A 16,524-nucleotide genomic window follows, 5' to 3' on the forward strand; every position below is an offset into this window, starting at 1 on the left:
ATGGATGAGCCAGTCAGATGTTTGAGAGTCGTTTCCAGACCCCCAACTGACCTCATCAGACCACCGACGTCACTGCTTCTGATTGAGGTTATGTTTCGCTCACTGGGCCATGACCTCACAGGACCCGGCCGAGACATTACTCCTTCATCAGATCTGCCCCGTTTGGCTCATGCGTGCAGAATGAGAATGAGCTCAATTATGATTAGGGTTGAAAAATGTTTTAATAGTATTGGCTTTCAAGAAATTGTGCTCCATTGCCAGTTCAGGGGTCTCCTTTATTAACAGGGTGTATGCACAAAATGGGGGTGGAAATGTACGTATGCTACTTCCCATGCAAAGCATCTATAAATACAAACTTGACTGAAGAATGTGCGCAGCTGTTTGGTAGACTAAGTTTTAAATCAAATGGGCCATAAGTTCTCTCCCTCTCTCTCTCTCGATCTATATATATATATACACACACACACATATATATATATATATACACACACACACATATATATATATATATATATACACACACTGCACAAAAGTTCCAAGCACAACACCAGCTTTGATGGCCTTTCCAGAGTTCTTCGTTAGGTTTGGAGTGTCATATCTTTCTTTTTTGTCCAGGTGATCTCATAAAACCTCTATAATATTCAGGTCTGGATTCTGTGGAGGCCATTTCATGACTTTCTGTGTTTCTTCGGCTGTTTTCATTGTCCAAATAGGGCTTCAATGCATTTAGTGGTTTCTATGCAAAGTTTTATAAATGAGACTACTGGACTGCAGTTTTTTTAATTAAACTGAATGGACAATTTAACCAAAATTCAAACAAAATAGAGCTCAAAATAGTAGACAGTATACTTTAAGACTCAAATATCATAATTTATTCATCTTTTCAAATTTTCTATTTATCTACCAACAAGTAATAATAATTTATTAGCTTTGCCACATCAAACATGACTTATAAATTACTTTCAAAAAAGAAATACAATAAAACATTAACTGCAATAAAAATAAATGACCTAAATGACATTTTAGATACGTAAATTAATATAATTGTACAAAGTTATTACTTTATCGTTTTTTTTTTACATAAAATGTGAAATAATTATTGTTTTACTTAGTGAATGAGTAAGAGAACAAATGTATTGATCATTATTATTTTCTCATGTCTAACATGAAATTAACCAAGTGTGGCATATCCTAAATAAGACTTTCAAAAAAAGCAATGTCACAATATTGTAATATTAATACTCTATAATAAAAATGAGTCAACAAGAATATTACAATTTTACTTATAAAAAAATATTATTTTAGATTTATATTTTTTTATTTGTTGGATTTATTAAATATTTGAAGATATTAACAGGGTTCTAAAAAGCTGAAATCTTAATGACTTATAATTAAAAAGCTTAAGAAGCTTGCCATTTTTTATTGATGCAGATTTCCTTTATATATATATTTGCATATAGCCTAAACATACCAAAAGGCAAACAATAAATGAATAAAACTACAAAAAAATTACTAGTAGTAAGTAAAATTTAAGATGACTATGGCTGGTTGATAAAATCAGAATCGATATTTACTGACCAAACACTATTGTCAATAACAATAAAAAAAGGTTAGGTATGAAGTTTCAGGCGTGTTATTTGCACGACATGCACATGTTGTGCAAGCGGCGCCCACACGTGACAAACGTACATTTTCCAGGTACACCTAGTTAAAAAAAAAACATCTGAACTTTTCCGAATACCTTTTGGTTTGCGAAAATGAGTGCCGTATAGCAGCAGTGAGGAAAATGTAAATAAAAAAGGATGTAAGGATGTTGCCAGAGGGGCTTTTTTGTTTCTTTTCTTGTGCATCCCAGCCACTAGATCCACATCTGAAAGATTTTTTTTTTTTTTTAGCATAGGGGTAATAGTCATTTTTTAGTTTTTGTGTATTAAAACTATTTACTTTAGTAATGTTGGTAAATTAAAAAAGTGGTTAAATAACAACAAAAAATCCTAATATTCCTAAATGCATTCATTCATTCATTCATTCATTCATTCATTCATTCATTTTCTTTTCGGCTTAGTCCCTTTATTAACCTGGGGTCGCCACAGTGGAATGAACCGCCATATTCCTAGATGTATTGTTAAATAAATTCAATATTTATCAATATTGAATAATATGAAACATTAGTGTTGTGGTTTTCTTTTTTTTTCTTTTTTTTGCAATATCGCCCAGCCCTAAAAATAAATTCCATGACTCGAGCAAAACAAACATAAAAAAATCCCTACCTTTCAATGTCTAAAATAGAATAGACTTTTAATATTCCAAGATATCCCAGAAAACTCTATGACCATGGGAAGGAACCCTGTATGAATATTATCGTCCTATAATAGAATACCAATAACTGTGGCTTTCTTCAAAATCCCATTAAGATCAATGGCAGGTCCTGACACAGGCCTCCAGATACTCAGCAGTCAAAGCTGAACTTTGCCCTCTGACTCTCAGTGACGCTGGTAAGATCACAAGATTATCAGCTCCAGTCTTGTTAACCGTAGCTGCTCTTTAACACACACACTCATCTCTCTGACAGAGGCGTCCATCCCTTCAAACACACCCCACCTCAGCATAAGCTGCAAGTGAGACGAAAGCACTCAGCTTTGGCTCCTTGCCTAATGACTATTTACACTGTTTACTTCAATCCAATACAAGTAAAGCTCAGTCGTAATACCTCACACCTCTTCCTGAAGGATTTGCCGAGTTCTTTATAGCGTTACCATTTTATTTAGCCTTCACCTGGGCCTGCTGATGATCACATACGTCAAGTTAAAAGTCCTGTGAAGTGCTTTGGAGTGCACATTTTTGTACAATTTGTGACATAAATTTAAGTTAAGCATGAAGTTAGGGCGGGATAAAGAGTAGCTCCTTCCCTTTTTAAAAAAACAGCCAATAGCATTTTGTTTTGTTTTGTCTGCCAGTGAGTGTAGTTAAGAATAAGCGCATTAAACCATTGATATATACACTAGATATCGCACATACTGTAGGCCCTGATCATGCGTCAGTACTGCTGCCATATTGGTACAGTGCCCCCACCATTAAAGTCATTAGCAATTAGTCAAGACCAAAGCCAATCTGAAGATGCTGGACTTTTGCTCTTCATACGGGTGAAGTAATGACATGGGTAAGCTTTTGTTTTTTTACAGTTGTATGTTATGAAATTATATGCTCAACAAATAATGTTATAAATGATAATACAGTCACTCTCTGCACTGACCATTAAGCAAAGTAGCAGCAACTTGCACTAAATACTGCTGCAATGGTGATGCATACAATTTCTATTTTAGATGGCAATATTGGGACAAAACAACAGCATAAACTACAAAGTAGGCTTGGGCGGTATTCAAATTTTGAGACCGTCAAACCACCTCCCTATTTTACCTCGGTTTACGGTATTACCGCGCATAATAAAAAAAATTATGATGTAAGGCTCAGACTTGATCTAACCATTTATTACTTTCCATGTGGTTCAATAAAATCAGTCACCAAAGAGGTAACATCACTGAAAAACCACTCCTTATTTCTGTCTCTTCCACTCCACACGCATGCACGCACGCACGCACGCCCACGCATACACACACACACACACACACACAGGGGCCTATCATACACCCGGCGCAATGTGGCGCAAGGCGCGGCGCAATACTTGTTTGCTAGTTTCAGCTTGGCGCAAGAGTCGTTTTGAGGGGTTGCGCTACACTGTTTAAATAGCAAATGCATTAGCGCTCATATGTGCGCCCAAAGGCGTTCTGGTCTAAAAAGTAAGGCGTTCTGAGGCGGACCGCTGGCGCGTTGCTATTTTGAGAAACTAAAATAGATTTTTCATTAGACCAAAACAAACCCGGTCTAAACTCCAGCGCAGAGTTGCGCCTCGCTTACGCACTGCTTAATACGCACAAGAGTGCAATAGGCAAATATCTTTACTTATGAAAAAAATTAAATATTAAGGATATATATAGGATATAATAAGAATAGGTATAGGATATAAACAAAGGATTAAAATATTACAAAACATATTATTTTCTAGCCTACATAAATATGAAAAACCACTGCTTTTATGTCTTCTTCATCTCGGGAAGCTTTTTGTTTTGTTTTATTAAAAACTAGCTTAGATTTGCCCACCTGTCAGGTTTTAGACCATATGGGGCACAGCATGTGTTTTAGGATATAACTCAGGTTTTTGATCACACTTGGTCATTATTGTTCATTTATTCGGTTGCTGGAAATTAGAACTGAATTTAGAAATAGTTTTAAAACAAATATTTGTGCTTAACAAACGCAAAGGTTTGTCTGTGCGCAAAGGTTTCCCTATCTACGAGTGAAAGTGAAAGTGATCCATTATCTCTCATTCTCACTCAGTAGATGCTCTGTTTAACAGTTTTTTGTTAAAAAAAAAAAACTTTTAACTGTTTGCTAGTGAAATGCTCAGTTTTTCCACTTAGACTTACTTTACGGCCTGTAAATAGGAAATGCGCTTATGGCACGACGCAGCTGGCTCTTAAAGGGAATGGGAGATGAGACTCTAATTGGTTTATTCTCAAAACACACCTTTAACTCATTAAAAAAAATAAACTCAACACTTTTAGACCATGCGCCATTGCGCAAAGTGGATTTTCCCGTCCGTAAATTAGCAAAAATCCGTTCTGGCACGCCCTGAAAGCGTTTGCGCCCTGCGTTTTGCGCTCTGCGCATGGACCGTCAAAATAGAGCCCACAAACTGCAGCCCCGGCCCTTACAGGACCCACACATTTGACAACACTGTATATGGGACCTTTGGTTCGCGGTCACCAATTTGTTGCGCAATTTGCAAATTGTCTTGTTAGTATTAGAGATACTGCCAAACTGCAGTGGTCGTGTTCTTTTTTGAGACCAGGTCACTTGGTGCGCGACTCGCCATCTTACCTCACCTCTCTCTCTCTCTCCTCCACACTGTCCTGTGATGACAATCACGCATACTCATTTTTAGGCATTTAAATAAATAATATTTCGTATTTAATGCTTGTCTCCTATATACTGTAAGTGCATTGTTTTTCAGACAGTATAACGATATTGAAACTGATACCGTTGCTATTTTTAGATTCCACTGTATACCATATTACTATATTACAGCCCAAGCCTACTACAAAGACAATGATCACATCAGATACAAATCATTGTATGAGTTTGAACACAGGTTTACATGGCATTTATTGCCATACTACTGAAAGCCTGACCTCAGATCTTGAAAATAAAATAACTAGCAAACGGTTTGAAAATGAAAGTCAGTCACTCATTTTGTTGGGAGGGCTGTGGCTGATGTTTAAATGAATGGCTACAGCATTTAAATGTTGTGTTGTGTTTAGTGCAGACAGCCAAATGGCTTGTCTCTTGTCGCATTACATACAGTTAGGACACAGTGTTGTTAGCCATTGACTGGCAATTTACGAATGCTTTCCATTAAAGGGCACCTATGCTGAAATTCAACTGTTGTAAGCTGTTTGGACAGAACTGTGTGTATGTATAGTGTGTCCACAGTCATACTGGAGTGATATAAACACAACAAGTGTCTTTTTAAAAATTTCCTGACATTAAAATAGGACTTCCCAGTGATTTTGAGGCCCACCACAACGTGATGTATACACATGTCCACAGAATTTTTTGTAAATAAACTGGGATTAAAATAAAATATCTGTTCCAACTTTCTTTGATTTTTATAAGTTATATAAGGCTAAAACATTTTTAAAACAAAGCATGTTTGTGATAAAGACAGTAAAATCACTATGAAATTCTTAACCAATATAATCACCACGGCCGCATGTCGTCAGTAAACGGTAATATGTGTGTGTACTGCAAATAGTTTTTGTGTGTGACTCATCGTTTTAGAAACGCTTGACTAAAGTCCACCAAAAATACATGAAATAAACGTACTTCGTGTTTTTGACTAATGAGCTGTATTTCAGCTCCATCTGAGTCTGTCTCTATCACTGACTGCTGTTTATCTGACAAAGGAGTGCTGGGTGAGGTGAAGCAGCTCATTTGCATTTAAAGCCACAGGCTACAATAAACATCTACAAGGTACGCAAACACCAAAATGGGCAGATTCTGGAGGCTATAATAAATTTCTGATGAGTATTTTGACCTGAAACTTTACAGACACATTCTGGAGACACCAAAGGCTTGTCTTACATCTTGTAAAAAGGGTCAAATATGTGCCCTTTAAAAAAAAAAAAAAAGAAAAAAGAAATAAATATATAAAAACAGTCATCTACAAGTTGACCAAGTGAACTTTAAGCAAATACACGCGGATAAGCAATTCCTAAATTAAGGAATCTTGGGAAACGGTTCTGTACAGTGAAATTGTCTTTAGTCCTCACTCTCTACCAAGAAAAAAAAACCCTGCCTTAATCAGAACCAGACAACACTTTCTGATTCCTATAACTGTCCAGATTTAATATTGCTTGTGGTAGAGACTGTGGTCTGAATTTGGGTGTGGAACATTCCTGGACATTCCTGCTCCAAAGGGGGATAAATCACCAGAGAATGGCAAAACAGCACAACAGCCAAAATAAACAGCGCCAATAAACAACTCATGTTTCATATTTGACTGAAAATTTATTTTAGTCAAAGCTGTGGCAGAGCATTGTGAATGAGCTCATGACATGCATAAAGCAAGTTCAATGTATTGCAATGCTAAAACTATTAAATATACATATAAAACAAAATGACATTTTAATATTACTTTTATTCTAATAAAGGTCTGATGACATTTCCAAGTTTCAAACTAAAATACTGTAATTTCTAGCAATTAATGCAGAAAATTGGTCAAAATAACATTTTTAAATGGTTGATCAAAAATGTGAATTATTCCACCTAATATTGATTACTTAACTCTTCTGAAGTTAATTGGTAAACATTGGAAAACTGGACTGACAGTTTCAATTTACTAAAACTTTTATGTTAAACTGCTTTGATACAATCTACATTTTAAAAGCAATATAGAAATAAAGATGAATTGAATTCAATTACATGTAGAAATTGTTTATATACCTTACACATTTACACAAATTCACAATAAACTAATCTTGGGTTAACACCAAATGTGAATTTAAGTTTTCAAGCAAATCGTACAAAGTAGACATAAATACGTAAAAAGAGGCGAATTTCCACAGGTTAGCACAAATGATGTAATGATGCTCACTGCTGATGTCTTGTTCCAAAGTGTAAGACACCCTTTGGTCAATCTGTTTTCTCTGTCAAGGGACCCAACATGTGGAATGATTTATCTGTTCGCTTAAAATTAGAAAGTAATGTAAAAGTTTTTAGTAGTGTAAAAACAAAATATCAGTGTTTACACAAATAGATCATTGCTTTCGCCTTATAGCAATTATATGTAAATAATTATTATGTTGTGTGTGTGTATATATATATATATATATATATATTTTATTTTATTTATTTATTTTTTTTTATGTTATGAAGAATTAGCAATTAGGTGTATAACTTGCCTCAATGGCATTTTCCGAGTAAAAAAAAAAAAAAACAATTGATGCAATTCTGCAGTATATTCATTGTATTTTATATTATTTTTCTATTGTGGAGAGGTAAGCGTGATCGAACACCCAATAAAGGGGGAGAGCATGCTAGGAGCCCGGTGGCTAATCAGCAGGTCAATCAGAAATGATAAATAACACCTGTCTTTCTAGTGATTGGGCCGGAGAGACTCCCTTTTTAAGGGGAACGAGAGGAGCAGTCGGGAGAAGAGAGAGCATGCACGCACACACACACGCACACACACACACACTGCTACATGTGTAGTGGCATTCTAAATTTAATAAAACAAAAAAAAATTCATAAAACTTAATTTGTTAACCTGAATCCCCGACCCTATCTTCTTCTTCCCTCAACAACAACGAACTTTACTACATCTATATTTCTTTATTGTAACGCTAAAATACTTTTCACTTGGAGGACTAGTTCTCAAAATTATGGGATGTATTTTGCCTATGTCCCAAATATAGTCTCTAACTACAATATATACTGTATTATAATTAGCTTTCATATCTCAGAGGAACTATAGGCCAATTTTTTGTCTATACATCATGCTCCTTGAAAAAGTTTGTCTAGTCCTTTGATTCCTTCTACTAGTGAACACAATTACTCTTAAATTCAAAATGAAATCACAATGTACTCTTCTTATTTTTGTATTTAGTAGTGCTTGTTCTAAACAATGCATCTGGGCACTTCATTATTTTATAAGAACGAATTTGCCCTCAGATTTAAGTAGTATAACTGGCACCGGCTTACATTATTTTTTTAATTTCAGGATCATTTCAAGTCGACAATCTTAACTTTTGTTTCATGGCGACTTTAATACATTATTTATATCTGTGCCCAAATGTGACCTTTAATGAAGTCCACATCACAAAAATCATCCGGTTTCAGCATATAAAAAAAAGCGGCTCAATATACAAACTTTGTGGAGATTGGTTAGCAATAACTTTGTGGAGATTGGTGCAAATATTTGCCAAAATTTGAGTGATTTATGTATTAAGCGCAGATCTTTTGCCTCAGATCTTGAAAATAAAATATCTAGCAAACTGTTTGAAAATGAAAGTCAGTCACTCAGTGCAAACCAACAACATCAGTACTCAGCCTGTGTACTTTTAATGATGTTGAATTGATTTAATATGTAGTAATTAGATTGTAACCCTTCCCATTTTGTTGGCAGTGATGTGGCTGATTCTTAAGTAAATGGCTGGTATTTAAATCTTACTGTTGTGTTGTGTTTTATCGCGTTGTGTTTGAGCCAAACTGCTTGTCTCTGGAATCAAGTTGCATCACATGTAGTTAGGTTTCACAATATAAAAAAATGGAAGCAACTTGAAATACAATTATAGAGATTGGTTAATGCGGTGTGAATATCTGCCAAAGTTCAGATTTTTCAATTAAAGCGATTCGTGTGAATCACACGCTAAACGCCTTAAACGCCCAAAATGCTTAATTATGTACGTATATATTAATTATAATTATCTATCATTTATGTCATTAAATGCTACCAATGTGAGTTTGAACACCATTTTACATGACATTTGTTGCCATACTACTGAAAGCAGCAGCAGATCATTTACCTCGGATCTTGAAAATAAAATAACTATAGCAAACCGTTAGAAAATGAACATCATTACACAGCCTATTTTCTTTTAATGATGTTAAATTTTTTTAATATGTATTAATTGAATTCTAAGCCTTACCATATTATTGAGAGTAGTATGGCTGATAGTTAAATGAATGGTTGGTATTTAAATGTTTCTGTCGCATTGCGTTTGGTGCACAGCCAAACTGCTTCTCTCTGTGATTGTGCCGTGTCACTTGTAGTTAGGTTTCAGCATATAAAAAAAATGGAAGTGGCCAGAAATATTCGCCAAAGTTCAGATTTTTCAACTTGAGCAATTCACACAAATCCTGCGCTAAGCACCTCAAACGACCAAAAGGCTCAATTTAGGTCGTTCAAGTCAATAAATGCTATAGATGTTCGTTTGAAAACCATTTTACATTACATTTATTGCCATACTACTAAAAGCAGCAGACAGTTTACCTCAGATCTCGAAAATAACTAGCAAATGGTTTTAAAATAAAGGTCAGTCACTTGCAAACTAACAACATCAGTACTCAGCCTATGTACTTTTAATGATGTTGAATTGGTTTGATATGTAGTAATCAGATTCTAACCCATACCATTTTGTTTGGAGTGATGTGGCTGATGTTTAAATGAATTGCTGGTATTGACTTGTTTTTGTCACATTGCATTTGGTGCAGACAGTTTGGTGTCTCTGAAACTGCGCTGCATCGCATGTAGTTAAGATTTCAGTATATTAAAAAATGGAAGTCCCTCGAAATAGATTGATTATTAATTTGATTATTAATTTAATTATGAAGATTATTTAACGTGGCATGAAAATCCACCAAAGTTCACATTTTTTAATTCAACTGATTTGCCAAAATCAGTTTTTAAGCGCACCAGATGCCCGAAATGCACAAATTTGCATCATTAAATGCTACCAATGTGATTTATGCCATTTAACATGACATTTACTGCCATACTACTGAAAGCAGCAGCAGATCGATTACCTCAGATCTTGAAAAAAAAGTAACTAGCAAACGAAAATGAAAAGTCAGTAATAAAAATGAAAGTTAGTCATATTTAAATGAATAGCTGGTATTTAAATGTTTCAGTCGCGTTGCGTTTGGTGCAGACAGCCAAATTCCTTGACTCTAGAATCACGTCGCTTCGCATGTTGTCGCAGGTTTCATCATATTAAAAAATGGAAGCGGCTCAAAATACAAACTTTGTGGAGAGGCCTGCAAAGCCACAGAAACAGAGCTCCCTGGGTAAAGACAACAACAGTCATCCACCCGGGGGCCTCCCGGGGACAAAGAAGCCCAATGAAGCTGTCAGCTCCAAATGAAAACTGGCTCGCAGGGCAGGAATGCGGGGGTGTTGTGCTGCCATACGGCCCACAGCTGTTCTCTGACACACAGGCTGCCCGTGACGCCACGCTGGAGAGAGAGAGAGAGACACATGGCTTGGGGGCCCTTGGGGGACGGAGGCGGATCATATCTATATACATAGGCATTTGTAGCCGTTCACGGAAACACAACAGTGCCCGTCCGCCCACTTTCACTTACACCATTAAACACAACATATGAACCGTGCTCAAGCAGACTGGAGAAATGCTGTATGAAGGCAAACATGTGGATGAATCTCTATGAATCCCAGATAATTGCAAATCAAAGCAGTCTCATGTAATCCAACAGATTTCTTAAGACGTTACTGGGAAATTAATTTTCTAGCTTGGTTGTCTTTTAACGCAGCCCTTTCAGTGTTTTGTGTTTTTTTATCTTTATTGGACAGCTCCTATTCTCAGGAACACTGCCACAGAAATAGACAAACACGAAATGTTTACCCAGAACAACTGTCATAATGCAACAAAAGTCTCTTTCAAGTCTACATAAAATTACAACGGACCAGTCTGTTTTCCCAGTACCGGTTATCCACTTTTTTTTTTTAAATGTGATGTCTGTTTATCAAATTATATGTTGCCTTTTGGGCAACTGTCATTCAAAAGAACTGCAAATAAATTGTAGGAACAAAATGGATAAGATCAAGATTAGTAACTACTGAGGGCTCATCTACATAAATATACTAGGGTTGGGCCGATAGACGATGCCATCATCCATCGCCGATGGCTGACAAACTTCAAGATGCTGAGCCGGCATCGCGATCCATCGCCCCGCCCCACATTTATATTGACATATAACTTATTATTTGCATGTCATCTTAATAGCAATAACGGCCTTTTCATGAGCTGTGTTAAATTTTACATATAGCTGCCACTGGCACGGCTGACAGCATCGTAAAGATTAAATAAAGGATTATACAGTACCTCTCGCGCTTAAAATGTGTAGATTCAGTGGCAAACGCTGTTACCTGCAAACCCTGTCCCACCCTGTTTATCCATTGCTGAGTGCTGTGTTTGGCGTTTTTAGGTGCAAAGATGCATTCTGCATAAATGTCTCCTAAATCTGCGCACGCGGTGAGGACTTTGCAGTGAAAACAGTGAAAATGTATGCACTCACCCAAATGCTTCCAAATATATTTTACGGTTGCATAAATAAAATTTCGGGCGCATATGCGACCAAAACGGTCAAGCCCTAGCATCTGTACTTATTATTATTTCCTCATAATAATAATAATAAAAAATAAGGAAGTTATTATCAATCACAATACAAAGTACAGTAAACTCCAAACGAACTCTCGTCTCCTCCACCAGCTGTGGGAAAAAGCCATTCTAACGACACAGATCACTCTGATTATTCATGCCAGAGTCCCGTGGAAAAAAGTGATTGACAGGTGGTCGTTTTTGTGTAATTTTTATGGTTTGGTTATGGGTAAATCAAAGACCATGTGGGTCAGGTAGTGAAAACGGTAGGCTACAATCAATTCGTTATGAATTAATTGATATTTAACAATGACCCCCATCCCCGCCTACGACGACGATGCCATTGTCCATCGTGATTATTCACATTAGACATCGTCCGATGCCAAATTGGTCAACATCGCCCAACCCTAGAATATACATCTATGAATGACCAATGCAGTCTAATTCATGCACAAGTTACAAGAGTCTGTGTTTCAGATGAATCATTACAACTCAGGATTTACCCATTGGAGTCGGTCTGACTGAATCAATTAGTACTCCGACTGAATCAACTGAAATACATACAATACAAGCTCTCATTATTGTAATAAAATCTCTCAATGCAAACAAAGAATTAATAAACCAGCAAACAAAACATCTCATATTAATGTTATCCACCTTTATTCCATACACAATGTCTGTGTTTCAAATTATGGGGTGGACTTTAAGGAACTTCCATTCAAAAGAACTGAAACAAACATGGATAAGATCAGGATTACTTACTACTGAGGGCTCATCTTCATGAATATACATCTATGAATGACCAATGGGGTCTGATTCATGCACAAACTAAAACAGTCTGTACCATTGATGAATCATTCCAAGTGAGGATTTAACCATTTAAACCAGTCTGACTGAATCAATTAGTTCTCCTACTGAATCAACTGAAGCCACATTTACATACAATACAAGCTCTCATTATCGTATTACAATCTGTCAAACAAAACATCTAAAATGAATGCTATCCACTTTTTTCTGGACGTGACGACTGTGTATCAAATTAAGGGTTGCAATTGGGGAACTTTCATTCAAAAGAAGCGAAAAACACTTTAAATAATAAAGTGGTGCTATAAAGAATTCAAATAAGCAACGAAATCTGAGAAACGCTTTGTGCTTTATTTTTTATCTGTCATGAAAACAACATTATATTTGGTATTTTAACCTGACATTAGTATCTCAAGCAAATCTGTGGCCAAATGATTTTCTGTATTCTCTACAGTACTGTAATATTCAGCAGCGGAAAGACTTGGTTGAGGTTTTTGGGGTTGTTCATGGTCTACCAAGAGCAATTTGTTTACTCTATTACGTTTTCTTTTAATATTCACAGCATTAACTGTGAAGAGAATAATGCCACTTTATTGTACCTTTTGTTTTAAAAAACATTTCACAGATTATTTACAGTTTAGCTGAAGCTACTTTCATATTTCACACAAAGCATCATGGGGCGTAGAAAGAAAAACATGGATACAAATAATTACTTGCTACTAATGGCTCATCTACTTGAAGAAACCTTTAGCTTTAAATATAAATATGTTGTATTATATTGGTGTCCCGTTTAGTCCAGACAGATGTGTCTTTTGGGGAACCTGCTCTTTGTTCTTAGAGCAAATAAATCTGAAAATGACACCTAAGCATTTTCATGTGTACAGCCAAAAAATATATTTTGTGATATAATGATGTCATCATCCCACATGCCGACGCTAGTCAAAAAACCAACAAAGGCTCATCAACCAACAAGTCCCATGGATGTTTGTGGAGACCGCAAATTATGTAGCCGGAGGTACGTATGGCTGCATTTCATTTTTAAAGCGAACTCTACAGAGTGGTATGACGCCGTTCCTTTTCGCGCTTACCAGCTGACGGCTTACCTCCGTGTGGAGGGCTTTCTTGCTGCAACCAGTTTGTCCAGTTAGCTTGTCATATATGTCGACGGACTTGAGATGCAGAGAGGAGTCGACAATGACGACGATGACCGGGTTCGAGTCTGGGAGAGTGTGGTTACAGAAATCAAGTAAGACAAAAACAGAATGCAAAAAATAAAATAAACAAGTGAATAACAGGGTGAGAATATGGTAAAATCTGAAAATGTGGTAAAAATCAGACAAAAGGCTTTTCTTTTTCTGGACGGCTTTTGTAAATCATTGGATGGGTTTAAGGAAGTGGGTGGGTGGGTCAATCGATAAAATTGGTTGGGTTTAGGGAAGGAGGAGGGTGGGTCAGTCAATTGGCCAGTCGCACAGTGGGCCATTCAGTCAGTCAGACAGACAGTCACTCGACAGCGGTCTCTGGTGGGTTTACACAAGAACAGCATGGGTGCGAACGGCACTTGCAAGAGAAATTTGTAATATAAAAAAAGCAAACACAACGGCCTCTTGTGGATTTGCAAAAACAAAAACTGCAAAAATACATACCTCCTGTCACGCATTTCGCGGTCTCCAGAAACGACCATGGGACTACGACTAATGAGCCTGGGTTGCAAAAAACGCTACCTCAAGTAATAAATAAAAACAACAACCAAGGGAAAACGTTGTCAATGACATTGTTGTGCAACATGATCCGAGGGAGAACTTTGGTATGTCCAAAACATCTGTCATCGCACTGAGCAAAGAACTTGGGAGTAAATATATAATAAACTAGGGCTGTCAAAACATTAGGTTCGGTACCAATCAGTACTGAAATAAAAAAAAAGTAAATTTCCAGCTAACATTGGAGAAATGACTGTATTTAATCGTGAACGTCATCGGTTCACCATTCTTCACCACTGTTCATGACAGGCAACAATGAATACTCAATAGCGGTCAAATGTTAGCAGGAAATGAACGTTTTTAAAATGTCACTACCAACCGGTACCAAAATTAATACTTTTGACAACCTTACAGCAAATTTCATTTTCGGAAGACCACGAGAGCACAGAACCCATCCTGTGAGAAATGAGATGCTGAGATCTTCCTTTTGGTCACATGACCTTCAACATTACAGCAAACATTATGATAAAAAAATGCCAAGGTAATTTTGTTTATTATCTATAAAATATTTATTATGTTACAACAATAATACAGCGCTTTTGAATTTAAGCCTCATTCTGCACTCAAATTAGACTGTGAGAGTGCGGGCCTGCATGGGCGTGATCTAAACAGAAAAATAGTAAGCATTGACAAGCGAATGTAGTTAGGAATTTAAAAAACAAAGCATTTTACTTCTTGTCCAGTGTGAGACCGGCTTTAGAATCACTCAGGAACTAAAGAATGAGGACAGGGTGGCATTAACATGATGATGGACACAGACTAAAGCAGAATCATGTGTTTCTCACGGCTTCTGTTCTGCAAATGTGGACGAAAGTGAAAGTGCTGCAAATGAACGAAGCATTGTGTACTACTATGTTAAAGTCAGTTATCTGTGCTATTAGCAAAAAGTAATTCTAATATAATTTCTAAACATCATTTTCATATAAACAATTCTGCTTTAAAGACATTTCTGTGCTAAAATGTTATAAAAAAAATTTAAATAAAAAAGCTACTTTTTTGGAATAAGAACTGTTTGTTTTTTATAATTGCTCTTTGTGGCCTGACATTTATAGAAATTACAATTCTGGTTTAAATGTAAAGATGTATTTGCACAGCTGAAAAATGTAGGTCAAGAACCATTTTGGAATCGAATCATGACTCTCAGAATCGAAATCGGATCGTGAAGTCCCTCAAAGATTCCCAGCCCTAATCATAATTTCAAAACACACATTTTATTAGAACGAGACAAAAAACAAGCGATGTAGAAAGCCTAATGTGCATACAATCTGAAGCTGATATAGTGTGAGTGAATGGCTTGCCGGTGAATCTAGCGCAGATCTGTGGCATAAATGAGTGTGTTCTTCATTCAGTACTCCCGTCGCTCTGCATCAGGAAACAGCTCTATCAGCAGCACTTGGCGTTTCCCCAGCCTCTGTTTACTTATGCCTTCCTCGACATCCTCATCGGATCTTTACAATGGTTGAACAGTCACTGACATGCATCCAGTAGGGCTGCTCGATTTTGGGAAAAATCATAATCACGATTTTTTTGGTCATAATTGTAATCACGATTATTCAAAATGATTATCAGTTGAAGTCAAAATTATAAGCGCTTATTAAGATTTTTTTAAATAAATATTTCCCAAATGATGTTTAACAGAGCAAGAAATTTTAACAGCATTTCCTATAATATATTTTTTTTCTTCTGGAGAAGGCTTATTTTATTTTTTTTTTATTTTTTTTTTTTGGCTAGAATAAAAGCAGGTTTAAATATTTTGAAACCCATTTTAAGTTCAATATTATTAGCCCCCTTAAGCAATAAATATTTTTAATTGTCTGCAGAAGAATCTACAGTTATACAATAACTTTTACCCTAATTAAGTCTTTGAATCGCACTTTAATCTGAATGCTTGTATTTTGAAAATAGTCTAATATTACGTGCTGTCATCATAGCGAAGATAAAAGAAATCAGTTATTAGAAATGAGTTATTAAAACTATTTTGTTTAGAAATAAGTTGAAAAAAAATCTTTCCATGAAACAGAAATTGGGGAGGAAAAGGGTTGCTAATATTCAGAAGGGCTAATAATTCTGACCTTAAATGTATATATACAGTTATTTTCCACTCTGCAAAGGAAAGAGAAATAAATACAATAGAATAAAAATATGAAACAAACTGTGCTTTAAGCATCTTTACTATAAGAAAAACACTTTCGCTACAAAAGTCCTTCAATCAAGAGCAGTGAGGG

The 16,524-nt window shown here is 36.1% G+C and overlaps 1 protein-coding gene and 1 long non-coding RNA gene across 3 annotated transcripts in view; both read right to left on the reverse strand.

The window, feature by feature from the left end:
- The window catches only part of hdac4 (histone deacetylase 4), a 399,927-nt gene that overhangs the window by 309,213 nt on the left and 74,190 nt on the right, over positions 1 to 16,524 (reverse strand). The gene's annotated exons all lie outside the window — the stretch shown is intronic.
- The window catches only part of LOC141376201 (uncharacterized), a 3,610-nt gene continuing 982 nt past the window's right edge, over positions 13,897 to 16,524 (reverse strand). Inside the window, exon 3 of the long non-coding RNA XR_012385623.1 lies at positions 13,897 to 16,524. This exon is cut by the window's right edge and continues 225 nt beyond it. This is a non-coding gene — a long non-coding RNA (uncharacterized lncRNA).

The sequence above is a fragment of the Danio rerio genome, chromosome 9 (genome assembly GCF_049306965.1).
Source record: "Danio rerio strain Tuebingen ecotype United States chromosome 9, GRCz12tu, whole genome shotgun sequence".
Classification (NCBI taxonomy): Eukaryota; Metazoa; Chordata; class Actinopteri; order Cypriniformes; family Danionidae; genus Danio; species Danio rerio.